This window comes from Hippocampus zosterae, chromosome 17, assembly GCF_025434085.1.
Source record: "Hippocampus zosterae strain Florida chromosome 17, ASM2543408v3, whole genome shotgun sequence".
Classification (NCBI taxonomy): Eukaryota; Metazoa; Chordata; class Actinopteri; order Syngnathiformes; family Syngnathidae; genus Hippocampus; species Hippocampus zosterae.
The window spans coordinates 11,437,812-11,452,203 of record NC_067467.1 but is presented as its reverse complement, the minus strand read 5'-3'; the positions used below and the strand labels follow the sequence as shown (position 1 = coordinate 11,452,203).

General features: G+C 43.7%; 1 protein-coding gene and 1 long non-coding RNA gene across 4 annotated transcripts in view; one reads left to right on the top strand and one right to left on the bottom strand.

The window, feature by feature from the left end:
- Positions 1-14,392, bottom strand: part of prkcab (protein kinase C, alpha, b) — an 84,834-nt gene that overhangs the window by 69,865 nt on the left and 577 nt on the right. The gene's annotated exons all lie outside the window — the stretch shown is intronic.
- LOC127590128 (uncharacterized) lies at positions 12,160-14,387 on the top strand. The gene is made up of 3 exons (XR_007959551.1): positions 12,160-13,352; positions 13,609-13,660; positions 13,733-14,387. It is a non-coding gene; the product is annotated as an uncharacterized LOC127590128 (long non-coding RNA).

The window sequence follows — 14,392 nt, the reverse complement described above, 5'->3', positions numbered from 1 at the left end:
ACCACGGACGTTAAGACCCGAAAGCTCCTAACCATGCATGGAGGGTTCCATCCCAAATCCAGCACCCTGAGACTGTACGCAAGCCGACAGGAAGGAGGCCGGGGACTAGTGAGTGTGAGAGCCACTGTCCAGGATGAAACATCCAAGCTCCATGAATACATCAAGGAGAAGGCTCCAACGGATGACGTACTCAGAGAATGTCTCAGACAATGGGGAACAGAAGATGAGGCGCTGGAAGAGGGACCATCATGGGAGGACAAGCCCCTACACGGGATGTACCACCGGACCATAACTGAAGTGGCTGATCTCAAGAAGTCCTATCAGTGGCTAGAGAGGGCTGGCCTGAAGGACAGCACAGAGGCACTCATCCTGGCTGCTCAGGAGCAGGCCTTGAGCACCAGAGCCATCGAGGCCCAAATATACCACACCAGACAAGACCCAAGGTGTAGGTTGTGCAAAGAGGCACCTGAGACGATCCAACACATAACTGCAGGGTGTAAGATGCTGGCAGGGAAAGCCTACATGGAACGCCATAACCAGGTGGCTGGCATAGTCTACCGAAACATCTGTGCGGAGTATGGACTGGAAACCCCAAGGTCAAAATGGGAAACACCTCCGAAGGTGGTGGAGAATGACAGAGCGAAGATCCTGTGGGACTTCCAGATCCAGACTGACAAGATGGTAATGGCGAACCAACCAGATATCGTGATCATAGATAAAGGGCAGCGGAAAGCCGTTGTAGTGGATGTAGCGGTCCCAAGTGATGGAAACATCAGGAAGAAGGAACATGAGAAACTCGAGAAATACCAAGGGCTCAGAGAGGAGCTGGAGAGAGCCTGGAAGGTAAAGGTGACAGTCGTGCCTGTGGTGGTCGGAGCACTCGGGGCAGTGACCCCCAAACTAGATGAGTGGTTGCAACAGATCCCGGGAACAACATCGGACATCTCAGTCCAGAAATGTGCAGTGCTGGGAACAGCAAGGATACTGCGCAGAACCCTCAAGCTTCCTGGCCTCTGGTAGAGGACCCGAGCTGAATGAGGGACGGACACCACCCGAGGGGTGAGATGAGGATTTAGTTTATATATTTGTAACTCGCGAAGGGTTCGGTGAATGTGCGTTGGGTTCGGTACCTCTAAAAAGGTTAAGAATCACTGGTCTAGACTGATGCACTCCAGATATTATTGGATTTCAAAGTAACTTTTGGTCCCGTTTCCTGGAATACCGAGCTACACTTCTGTTCTTTGTCCAGTACACTCATTTTGTAGTTGATGAATAGCTCATCTGGCGACACAGTGGTCGACTGGTTAGGTCGTCCGGCTCACAGCGCAGAGGTCCGGTGTTCCATTTCGAGCTCCGCCCTTCCTGTATCGAGTTGGCATGTTCTCCACCGTGCCTGCGTGGGCTTTCTCCAAGGACTCCAGTTTCCTCCCACATTCCAAAAATTATGCATGGCAGGTTAATGGAACACTCCAAATTGTCCCTAGTTACAAATGGTTGTTTGTCTATGTGTGCCCTGCGATTGGCTGGCAACCATTTGAGGGTGTAGCCCGCCTACTGCCCGAAGACAGCCGGGATAGGCTCCAGTACGCCTGGGAACCTGGTGAGGGGAAGCGGCTGAGATAATGGATGGGTGGCTCATCTACAAACATCCCTGCAGCAGCATTATTAACACTGGCCTAAAAGCATCTCTGAAACTACCATCACTATGACAACCTGCCATTGTAGCAGAACCATTTCAATGGACTGAAATTGGTGGATATATAATTCCACCATGCTTCAGCCACACAGAGTTGTTCGTCAATTTTACAATATGTGGAGTACAGTAATTCATGTCAATTACTAGCTCCAAGAATATTCATTTGTCATCGTAACAAGACATTAGCTTATCCAAACGGCTATCGTTGTGTGCGTGTCACTTGAAATCAAAAGGTGTGTTTGCGTTTTAATCCATCCATCCACTCTGATCCGTTTATCCTCACAGGGCGTGCCGGAGCCTCTCCCAGCTGACTTAGGGCAGTAGGCGGGGTACACGCAACTGTTTGCCAGCCAATCCCAGGGCACACAGACAAACAAACATTGCTGCTTACAATCGCACCTCGGGACAATTTAAAGTGTTCCATTAACCTGCCATGCATGTTTTTTTAAATGTGGGAGGAAACCGGAGTAACTGGAGAAAACCCACGCAGGCCTTGGGGAGAACATGCAAACTCTACACAGGAAGGACGGAGTCGGAATTGAACCCTATACCTCTGCACCGTGAGGTGCAAATTTTTGTGAATATGTTGATGGGTTCATTTCTCACTTAATATTACGTTAGGGGAACGTGCTAAGGCATAACATCGGGGTTGTAGCAGCTATTGAATACAAATGGTGGAGCAAAACCTGTAGACATGATCAAATAATACTCACATGCATATATTCTTATCCTCTGCATGTCACTGAAGAGTGAGCACCCCTGTGTATATCCGTTTTGTCTGCATGACACAACCCACAGGTGGCAAAGGCAGAGGAGCAACACAATGTCTATTGAATTGCAGGATGCATAGAAGTGAATGAAAAACGGTTGTGAAAAGGTTGCAATAGAATCTCCACACACCTTCATGGGCAATAACTAACATTCCACTTTGAATGCAAACTTTGCAAATGTGATGAAAGTGAGGCGTACTTTGGCCTTCATTCACAATGGTGAGAATAAGAAGAGATGTCGACTTGAAAGCTACGCGGTTGAGATGAGAAATCTCAATGCGTAAACAGATTCACACAAAACAACAAGACAAACTCCCTCTGGAGCTTTCATCAGTGGGACCCTGTGGAGAATAAATGCTAATATAAGGAGATGGATTCCTTCCACTCGTTGTTGGGGGACGCCAAAATAAACACTCTGGCATATCGCCCACCCGTGGTGCCTGTTGCTATATTTGTTCCGATCGGACCAGGAAAGCTGGGAAAGACGCTCCCATGCACCTTCAATTAAGCAACTCAGACGAGATATATGCACGACTCCAATTTACAGCCTCGATAGTACTCGCATTTCCACAAGTTGTGGCTGAGAGTGTTGATGTATTTAATTGAAGACGAGCGGAGGCCTTTATTTGAATGCATTTCTGGCGTGACATCAAACAACATTTGCGGTACAATATATTATCTGCATTTTGGATACAATGCTGCAAGGGCAGCACGAGCAGTGGACAGCATTATATGAATAAAATGCAACCCAAATTGAAGTTGACAGCTAATGGGAAAAAACCCCCAACATTTTCAGTAGTGTGTGTGAGGTCACACGCAGGGGCAAATTTGTATATTTTAATGTGTTTACGGTGTTAAATGTATTTCCTGTGATGTAGACAGATGGAGTGGAAGGTAAAAAAAAAAAAAGAGAGCGAGGTGTGATGATGACTAAAAGCTGCGCCTCAGTCTCTTTCTGGATGACCCTCAAAATGCGCATGCACACATACACACACACAGAGATATGCTGGCTTCCAGCACCACGGGAGCAGGAAGGAGGAACACACGCTTCAGAAAACTGGCACACACATTAAACTCTCCCTCCACCACCACCACCCCCCTGCATCTTTGTCCTTGTACAGAAATAGCAGAAATATTACTCTGAGGCTGGTGAAGTCCCATGTGTCCAGCCCAGGCCCCTCACTCCATTCAATGTGTCTTTTTACACTCCACCATATTCATTATTTATCTTTTCTGGTTGTTTTTATCTTTTGCCTTATCTCAAGACACGATACAATTTTTCCTTTGGCTTTTTCTTCAGGAAAGGTCGATACCAGGAGAAGCTTTCTGAGTTAGCATCATGCAAGAGCCACTAGCTCGCGAGCAGCGGACATGCCACTTTTCAAAGTTAACCCTATGTTTCAAAAAAGGCTGCGATACTACACCCCGATACCACTTTACAAGCCTGACTAAAATTCTGACAGGATGGAGTAGAAGCCACATCAGTCATGTGGAGATAATTTAAGGAAACAGTCTTTGTATTTTATTTATTTATTTATTTTTAACGGCCTTAACACACAGAGAAACTAGCATAGATTGCGACATGTTTGTTGACGTAGTTGACTCTGGGGTCTATTTTGGGAGACGGGCGCACTCTGTGTGAAAACCGGCACATCTTCATTTTCGTGCCGGAATAAGTCTAGTTTATCATGTTTGGGAAGTTGACAGACCGCGCTGCGCCTTGCTGAATGGTCTGGTATGTGCCCGTGGCGGACCTGACAATTTGGTCAGAGAAAGTAGGCCGAACTTTAGACCAGATGAAACCAGGTCTAAGTTGTGAGGAATGTGATGTGAGGTGATTTGGGTGGATTTGATCGATGAGGAGGAAGACAGATTCCACGTCGCTGATATTTATAGTGTACATCAATGCATTTCATTCATAAAATACAGCGTCGTGTGCACTGAACCATTCAAATCATTGTAGTAATATATTCATTAAATACATTATTATTAGTATTAAAAGCATTATCATTTTTCACACATTTTGAAAAGCACTCCCTGACAGCAGCGCAAGTGTGTCTGTGTGTGATAACCCCCCTACACACACACACACACACACACACACACTCCGGATCAGGAGTGAAGGGTAGTCAGTATCAAAGTGCCCACTTCAGAGCGGCCAACTTAACATCATCTGCAACTCCTTGTAAAACGACTTTGCTGGTCTCCTGCACGGATTCCAGCGAGTCCGTTATGTTTCTGCCAAGTCTCTGTTTCTCTCAGTCTCTGCCAAGTAGACTGCACGGTTCTCCTGCACTGAATTTAAAGGGAATGAGCACAGCCACCTGGATTGGCCGAGAATCAAGTCGGCTGTGCTCACTCCCACAACGGCGCAAACGCACCACTTATAAATGTGGCCCATCTATGAAAATACCAACATACCAAAACTCCACATTTTCACACAGTTAGACTGGGATGTCACTTTTACATAGTGCCTCCTAGTGTTCAGACTGAGACATCACATAACTGAAATGCCTCGTCTTACAGCCTACATTTAAGTGAAATCACTTTCTCTATTTTTATAGGGGTCCATAATCAGTGTCAGTTCACATCTAGACCGCTACACGTCAAGTTTATTTTTGTGATGCAATGAATTGACAAACTTCCACCATCTGCTTGAATGCTGTCATATTTTCTTAAGACACCCAAGGAGGAGGGTTTAATATGAAGTAATTTTGAACAGAACAGAACATAGCATAGCATAACCTTGCTTTTGAAAACAAAGAATGTAAAAGCAAAGATTAAAGAAAGAGAGAGAGATTTTGGAAAAGAAAGTAGAAAAGGAGCAAAAACAAACTAATGGATAAAACGGATCAAATTGTAAGCGCAGACTACGTTTGATCACCGGAATGCGTTGTGGGCAGGCTGCTGCTTTAAAACAGAAAAAAAAAAAAATCCAACTCGTTCGTCCCCACGTGACCTTTTCACGGATGACTCTAATCTTTAATATAAACAATGGTCCCGAAATAATGATAAATGATAAAAGTCGAACCGGATTCCCGTCTTATGATGAGGGTGCTGGCAAACATGTTTCATTGCTTTCTGTCCTTGGATTCTCAAGCGTCTCGGCTGAATGACTCTCATTTACACAGTGCTCTGCTCACTTCATGTGGGTCAAGCCTGAAATCTCTTCAAATCCAAAATAGCCGCAGGTGTAATCACCTCTGAATTCATTGAGCACAGCTGGAGAGGTGGGGTGTGTCGAGGTGAGCCGCTCACTCTGCTCTAATTTTCCCCCGAGGAGACGGCAAAGCACACGTACACAACAGACACGGTACTCCTTTATTGATCGCTTCAGCGCCGGTCCAAGCCATGAGGTCACACCTATGGCTTATTCCGTTGCTATGGCGACAGATGGGCAAGTGGATAAGAGTAGGGAGCGTTAATGGGGTGAAATGTCTCGTGCTGAGGATTATGTCTTTTCTATATATCATCGTGGGTCGATCACGGATGATCGCACTTCAGAGCGCCCTGCTCAGATTTAACGGCACACTGATCTAGTACAAAAACACATAACGAGTTGCCATCCTCCTTAAACGGGCCACTCCTACCATTAATGAAGGTTATGTGGGTCACATGAGTAATCAGGAATACAAAAACGAGGAAGGTATAAAGCATATACAGTCAATTGGCATATAAAAGGCAAAAGAAGCCGCAAGACTGCGTTCCTTTCTCTTTCTTGTTTGCTCAAATACGGTTTTGCCTTTAATGGTGGAAAAGGAGGCGATTAGGGAAAGAGCATGTGTCATCTTATTACACAGCTTTGTGTGTCAGCAAAAAAATACGAAAGTAGCTCTCCCGACAATTAAGGACCCACTCCCGTCTGAGTAACGCCTCCCCAAAAGATTTTTTTTGTATGTCACTAGATGACATTGTGTTATACAAGCACAACACCGTGACATGATCTGCTCAGACAGTCTGCGAAAACGAAATATTGCACTTGTGGCGGTCACTGCTGCGCAGAGAAAGGGGCTGATGTGAAAAATCCTGGTGGATTTTGCTCTGCGGGGAGCGCTTTAGAATAGCACGTCCACATTCACATCTGATTCAAAGCAACCATAGAAACCAAAGCTGGAGATCCTTTAGCGAATCATCACTTAAGGAACATTTGGAAACAAAAGGGCTGCTATTGTCTCCGTTTTGTTCCAAAGGGAAATGCTCGCCTGGGGTACACAAGCGCCGTTACTATGGCAAAGCTGTGCGTTGCCTTATCTGGCAAGAATGTACAGTAACTTTGAAAGATGAAAGCACAAATATGAGTGTGTTGCTTTGAACAGTTTTGTGACAGGGCAGGACAACGTGCAGGGCTTGTGCGTGAGAAGGTCTGAGTCACTTCCGCTTTTATGTCAAAAACATGCCGCTTTGTGGGGCCGTGAAGCCTGCAGGCTCCTGCGAGGCACACGCGAGCACACAACCTGTTTTTGGATACTTTTCAAGATGTTACAAGGAGATTTGCGCACCTACCTTATTCTTAGTGTTGTTGCCTTCAACTTAAACAGTATGTATATATTCTTCCTTCATTGCAGAGGATGAAGAATATAGGCCAGGGAGTATTGCTGTCGTACCTTTCTAGATACATGTGTTGCGCCACCTTTTGTGTTCAAATATCAGGTTGTAACACCACAACACTGATCTTATCCGTTATCCCGTATGTGTGGTTTTCAACTGTTTGTTCGCATTTATCCACAGCTGACACGATCCTAAAAAGAACCAGCTGGAGTGTGGATCCCAAAAATGCAGACTCAGATAAACTGCTTTACAAAAAAATATGTACACCGAAAAACAAAGTACCGACAAAATATAAAAAACAGAAATCGCTGGCAACAACCAGCCAGGAAAACCAGATATGAACAGAACGTGCTTGTAAGACGCAAGGTAAATTTGACAACCGTAAGTAGTCAAAATGAAATGGCAAAATTTAAACACATGAAACTTAAAGTAGTCCATAAGCACTTGAGTACCAAAAGACTTTCTGAACAAGAATCTAGAACCACTATGAACGTGGGCAATAGATCTCGAAAATATCACTTGAGCATACACAGCGAGCAAGGTCAATAATACGACAAGAGACGAGGCAGCCTGGCAGTTTTTAAATACATGGCAGGCTTGATTGGAAAAAAGGTGCACCAGCTGGAGAGGCACACCCTCCACAAACAACACAGACCGAGCAAAACCATGACAGCAAAACAATGTCTTTGTTTTGAGGAAATGTGTACCGCTCTTTGTTTTATGTTTAGTTTGACAGTAAACTTCAATGGCTTTTTTTGAGGAGTTGCCACGAACTGCTTCCATCGCGTGCTCGTACCTCATATTTTTGTTCGCAAGTCATAAAAGAAAATTGGCTGAATGGGGTCTTGCATCGTAAAAAAGCCATAAGTCAGGGCGCTCATATCTCAAGGCTTCACACCGCATGCTGACTTTACAACATCATAGCTTTAAGGGATGAGACTTTTTCATACAAAAGACACTCTTCTTATTAATAAATTGAGTTGAAATGAATTACTGGAAAAGGCCAAAATCTATAAAGCTCTACAGACTAAATATTGGCCCTTTTACATTCCAAATAATGACTTGCGTTAGCTCGCGAGCTAGCTGTACATTTAATCACAACAGAGATGATACATAAGTTGTATTTGAGGTCTGCTTCAAAATGTGAAAAGCCTTCTTCCATCCCGCAGTCATGATCACATTCTCCATCCTCTCCCCTTCATCCTCGTCTGAGTCTTTTTTTTTTTCTTAATTAATGCTGACATACACGATAAGACGGTCTTGTGTCACTCCTTCCACAGGGCCGCTAACAGATGAAAACACTTTTGGCCACAGGGCTGTATGGCCCTAAAATATAATTTGGCAAGCCAGCAGGGTGAGTAAAGAGCAGCCAGAGCCGATAAAATTGATGAGTGCTGGTCATCAGGTGCAGTTTGGGCTTCAGTTTTTCGGTCAAGGACACTTGGATGTGGTCTGTGGTGAGAGCCAGGGGGTTGAACTGCTAACCTTCCAATTGTCAGAGCGCCTCACAGACCTCTGCGAGCTGCGGGAAAGCTATCTGCAAAGTTCCAAATGCATTCCCACTGACATTCGCCGCTTACACTAACAACATGACTGTCACCATGAAACTGCTACAAACGCATAGCCTGTGTTGCAAACGTAGCGATTTGGTTGCTCGCTATACTTTGTAACTTTTGCAGCCCCGATCGCGGTGAATGTGCTGCGCATTTCCCAAAGACGTGGAACTCATTGATATGTTGCAAAAGCGGTGATTTAACTAGCCGAAGTACACTATCTCACAAACTTGTCTTTGACTTGATCAAATCTGAAACTGAATTATGTGAATAATGAATAATGACCCATTTTGGGACATTACATTTTGGCCATTTGGAAAGAACAGAGAGAAAAGAGAGAGAGTAAGCGAGGAGATATACACGATTTGCTCTTCTAAGAAGTGAACAGAGCGCCAACGGTGCTCTGAAGGGTTCAGTTGGAACTGAATGTTAATTCACTCCTCATTCATCTTTGTCTTGGATCTTAAAAAAAAAAACCCTCTTTAATTATGCACACGTCTGCCTTTATTTCAGCTCAAGACTCAATTATTATCTATTAGGGATACTGTAGTCTATTTGTACTACATTCAAGCAATAACATTAACATTTGAGACCAACGTTTAAAGATTAGCTTTAACTCATTAAGAACATCCATTCCACACTTGGATTCGTCTGAGACTGTTTTTAAATGCCTCAGAATGAGCGACATTCCTAATAAACGTCCGTATATGTGAACAACAGCATCGACGTACTGAGGCCGAGTGGTCAGTAAGCCTTGTCGACTTGACAGATTGGACTCCTCCTCAGCTTCTTTCCATCCTTTCAACAATGTCTTCTTCCACCTCTCCCACTTGCAGGCTCTCCCACCATCTCCAGCCGCTTTTCTTGTTTCCAGACATAAGGCCGTCCTCCCCAACCTCCAGATGGCACTGTTATTTCCCACGCACGCTGAAGTTAAGAAGCTGTGTTTGGTGGCAGACCACTGACCGTGGATGGGTCAGTGATGGAAATGTGCTCATTGACTTCTTTATGGTAAAGTGGTCGGGGTTAATACTGGACATTGGATGCGAGGATTTTCAAAATGCACGAGCGACTTGAGAGGTGGTGACAGGGCAAAGGAGAAACATAATTTACACAATAATTAAAAACTCATTCACTCCCAAAGACGTTTTTAAACGTCTTTTCAGACTTGATCTAGAATTGGCTGGTACTGAATGAGTAAATTTTCACAGTTTGACTTAAGATAAAATTGCCGAAACTGAAACTTTCTATTCGCCCGTCCATCTGTCTATTTACCAATGCATCTTTTCATCAACTCCAACCCTGAATTGATTCCCAATCATAAAAATTCATCTCACACCAGCTGAAAGTCAGCCATGTGAACCATTGCACTACCGCGAGCACCAATTTTCTGTCTCGCTTCTCGTCATTAGGGTCGCCTATCCCAAATGATTTTGGGCATGATTGACGGTCCGACCCGGGACTGGACGCCAGCTCAGAAAACCACCCACATTCACAAAGTCACTCAACATTAACTGAATCCACGAGCGGCGGCTTCCCGTTCTAATGTATCCAAATCAACAATTTAGAGATTTGAATGCAATTGAGCGGAAACATTAATTTATTCCTTCCCGGAATTAAAAGTTCAGCGACCGAGTCATTCAAATGAAAATTTCTACTGTAACTGCTGTAACGTATTCATATGCCGCTCGGTAAAGTGAGACGCCAACAGACAAAGTCCTGTCCAGGATTATCTGCAATGTCAGAAGCCAGGAATTAAAAATAAATCCTTGGAACTCGGAAAGTGTGCGGCGAAATGGAGCTTTCGTGCTTGTGCAAGCGCGTGAGCGTGCAAGCCAAAATGAGGCTTCATAGCCCAGGCCACCAACCATTTGCTTGGCAGACGGGTAGGCAGCGTCTGGCAAAAACTACAAGCAATTGTTTGCTGAATAAAACACGAGTCTAACATGTCTCGGACCAAAGAAAACCACCAATGTACCTGTCCCTGAAATTTTGGTGGGAAAGCAACATCCAGACTGTTAAGTTTGCATTTGCGCCAGTGGCAAAACAATACATTTGTATCGGACAAGACTTGGACAAAGTGCTCAGATTAAGAGACCGTCATTTGACTTCATTTGATCACGTGGTTCGTTTTTAATGATGTTTTTAACTGGATGAATGTTCTGAACTTGTTTTGTCGAAACCAGTTTGCAGCACAATACTGCTGCTTGTAGGTCGTGGCATAGATGTCGCTCAACTTTCCCATAGCTGAAAAGTTGCATCCATGCTGCCTTTCATCACAATGTTGAGAAAATGTTAAAATTTTGGTTCGGTTGTCGTTATGCGTGTGCCTCGCTTTCTATCTTTGTCTGACTACAACACGCATCCCAAATCAGAAGAATCAGAGGCAAAACCATAGCCGGGGATTAAAAATTGGATGTCCTCTTTCGATCAAGCAATGCAATTAGGTGTCTTTGTCTGTGGGTGAGCATATGACACACAAAAGCAGACGCCCATCAACCTAATCTCACCTTTTCAAGAGTGAAAAGGGGAGATCGCCCTGGGAACAGCATGGCACTCCACCTACACACACACACAATGAAGTGCTTCAAGGTAAGAGTTTGCATAGCTATGGTGCAATAATGGCAGGAAACTGCCAGCAACCGTTTTATCATCCCTGAAGCAAATGAATGAAGGCATCCGACTAATCTTGCTTTTTTACTTCACACAGACAATTGTGGCGCTCTGAATAGGAGTCTCTTTGAAACATTAATAATAGGAAGTTACGCCATATTACATTCAGATACAAATTGGATTTGTTCCGTCACCATGTGACCAAATGTGCCCAGACTAGGCATGCACGTCGGGTCACTTCTCAAGGCAACACTTTGTATTCAAGAACACATCTAATGTCACGAATTTCCCTTCCTTTGGCACACATAAAAAGGCTCGCAAAAACCACCCGAGGTTCTTGGGCATCAGACATTGACACTAACCAGGAGAAAACTAGCTGTATTAATATGAATAACTAATATCAGTCTATTATATATGATGGAGAGACAAAATATTCCAATGTAAACAACACAAAATGTCTTCCATTGGTGTGGGCCATCTCGGGTTGTGGGGGGGCATTTTGCTTCTTGCTGTCGACTAAAAATGACATCACTGTGCTTAAGGCTGACTGTGACATCATTTTCAGTCAACAGCAAGTGGGAGCAGAAGGCAAAATGGCCACACCCTGAGTGAACAAAAATGTTTTTTTGGGGGGGGGGGGCGGGGGGGAATCAACATTTCATAATCCGATAACACAATGTGAATCAGAATGCCAGGTTTGGACACATGGGGGCACACACTCTGGAACGTTTTTGTATACAAGCATTTATTTATGTCTTGGGACATAATATGCAAATGAGGAAGCTCCCAGAGGGCTCTTTAGCATTCTTCGTGCCCATAAAAAAAAAAAATCTAATAAAATAAAATCATGCATTTATTATCCCCCCCCCCCCACAAAAAAACAAACTTATATTGATGCCAACACTAACAAAGATACGTTTGGATTCGTTACAAAAAATTATACATTTTTTATATACATCTATATTTATACATACATACACACATATACATACCCAGCCCCATACGTCTGTGCTTTATTTTGCCTACTATTGAATTAGATTAAATAAATGTCATTAAATGTTCATGCCTCTGCAAATGCAACCAAAATGGATAGATAAATAAAATGGAATGAGTAGCGGATTCTATTCCATCCGATCCTTGCTGAGTGCTAATTGCTCATCAAGGGGCAGGTGTGATGTTGCTAGGTAGGATAAAGGCGAGGCCTCGTGGGCTGTTGTCATTTCAGCGCTGCATTCACTCAGGGTGAAACTTCTGAGTAGTGCAAGTTGCTTCTTCTCCCCCCGCCTGCCTTCTTCTTAGCTAGACTCTTGGAGTTCTTTTATGGTATGTTTTATTCATGCGCTACCTTTCCATGTTGTTATGAGACAATTTTAAGGCCACTTTTAAATCTAATTCAAGATCACGGAACACTGACTCATTCAGAATAATTTAATATTGGACCTAATATTCACCTATGAACTTGAATTTGGACAACTGTGTGCATGTGCATTGCTTAACCATTATACTGCACATAAGTGTTATTTTTGAGAATGTTTCGGGGTTTTTTTCAAGGTCACCTTTAGCAAATTTTGAGGTGTCAATTGCTGAACATTACCACTTAAAGACTAGAGGGTGGCCAATGGGTCCAATCTTATCACAATATCAAATGTTTAATGCCTGAAACTATGAAACCATTCTACAGTGATTACAGTCTATGAATTGAGTCAAATTCTCAAGTTTTTCAACTACAGTAGTGCTGTGTGTTGTACTTGGGGTACATGTGTTTTTGACTTCATGAACTGTAGATTTAAAGATCTCTTTTAGGGTTGATTGAGGCCTTAGTTTTGGAGAATGGCTATTTTGATCAATTATTTTATTTTGTGATTATGTAAGATTTGTATTTATTTTTCTGCTATGAGAACATCTGCTGTGATTTGGCACATGAATTGAAATTTCATTTGTCAATCTTTCCAAACATGGCAGCTTTAAGATCATGTGACTTACAGGGGATGTCGAGTCAAGTTTTTTTCTATGCTGCCCACCTAGTCAAAACTCTCTATTCTGATTTATTGTTGCATCTGTGGAATATGAAATGGCAGGTTAAATTGACCCGTTTTTCATCCAGATGGTAAGTTTTGCCACTTGCTGTCGACTGAAAGTATCACATGACCAAACCCAGAGAACAGCTGAGCTGTGATTGGCTGTTACATGAGCCCACTGTCATTTTCAGTCAAAAGCAAGTGGCATGAAAACTAATTTTGACTACATAATAATATAATAATAAGAATATGTATTCCACAAATGCAATATAAAATCAGAACAGAGCATTTACACTAGTGGGGCTACGCTGAATGTCTTGCTGTAAATTTGACTTGATGTCCCCTTTTCTTATCGCTGTTTTAGAAAATCACATTGTATAACAACCCTCCCCCCCAAACCTGTTTTGTAGTGGCTGTTTTTTCCCCTCTTAAATGGAAGTACTGGGTTGCCCGTTAAACAGGGTAAGGCCACAGTCCAAATCATCCCTTTTCACTGAAGCGACCTGCGATTTACTCAAACTACTCATGTTGTAGGTCATAGAAATGGACAAACCGCTGACGCACATAATCCAGTGATTGATGAAGACCTCTCCTGTGACCCTACTAAAGTCTGGCAACATGTGCCACACAGCCCTGGCACTCCTGCAGCTCATGGGACCAACATGTGGGGATATTCTGGACTGGTGGGACCTCGTAGTGTTAAAAATGCTGCTCGCCATGTCGATCAACAGAGTAGTGCTGATGTAGCACCGCCTGGTTCTGGTAATCAAGACCAGAATGGAGGTCACAACCCCCTTGTCTTTGAGAGTCTTTCAATTCCACCCGGAGGTGTCTGCCGTCTTAAATTACATGCCATTCAGTGGTGCCCAGACTGAATACCTGTCAGACACTTTGGCACAACTTTTTAAGAGATGACGACTAGCGTCCTTGACTGGTTTCCACAAGCTGGAGGGGACCCAGAGAAAGAGGAAAAACAGACTGAACCAGAGGAGCCACCAACCTCCATCATCCGCTCCAGAAATGGCCACGCGCGAGTCGGCTCTCTATTCACCAAAGACTGCTACACTCCCCTAGTTGTGCACCCACCGGTTGGATATCACTACTATACCCGAAACCGCTTTGGAGTGAAGCACTGAGGAATTGATCTTGAGTTGTAAACGTGTCTTGTGTGAATTAAAACGTGCAATTTTCACA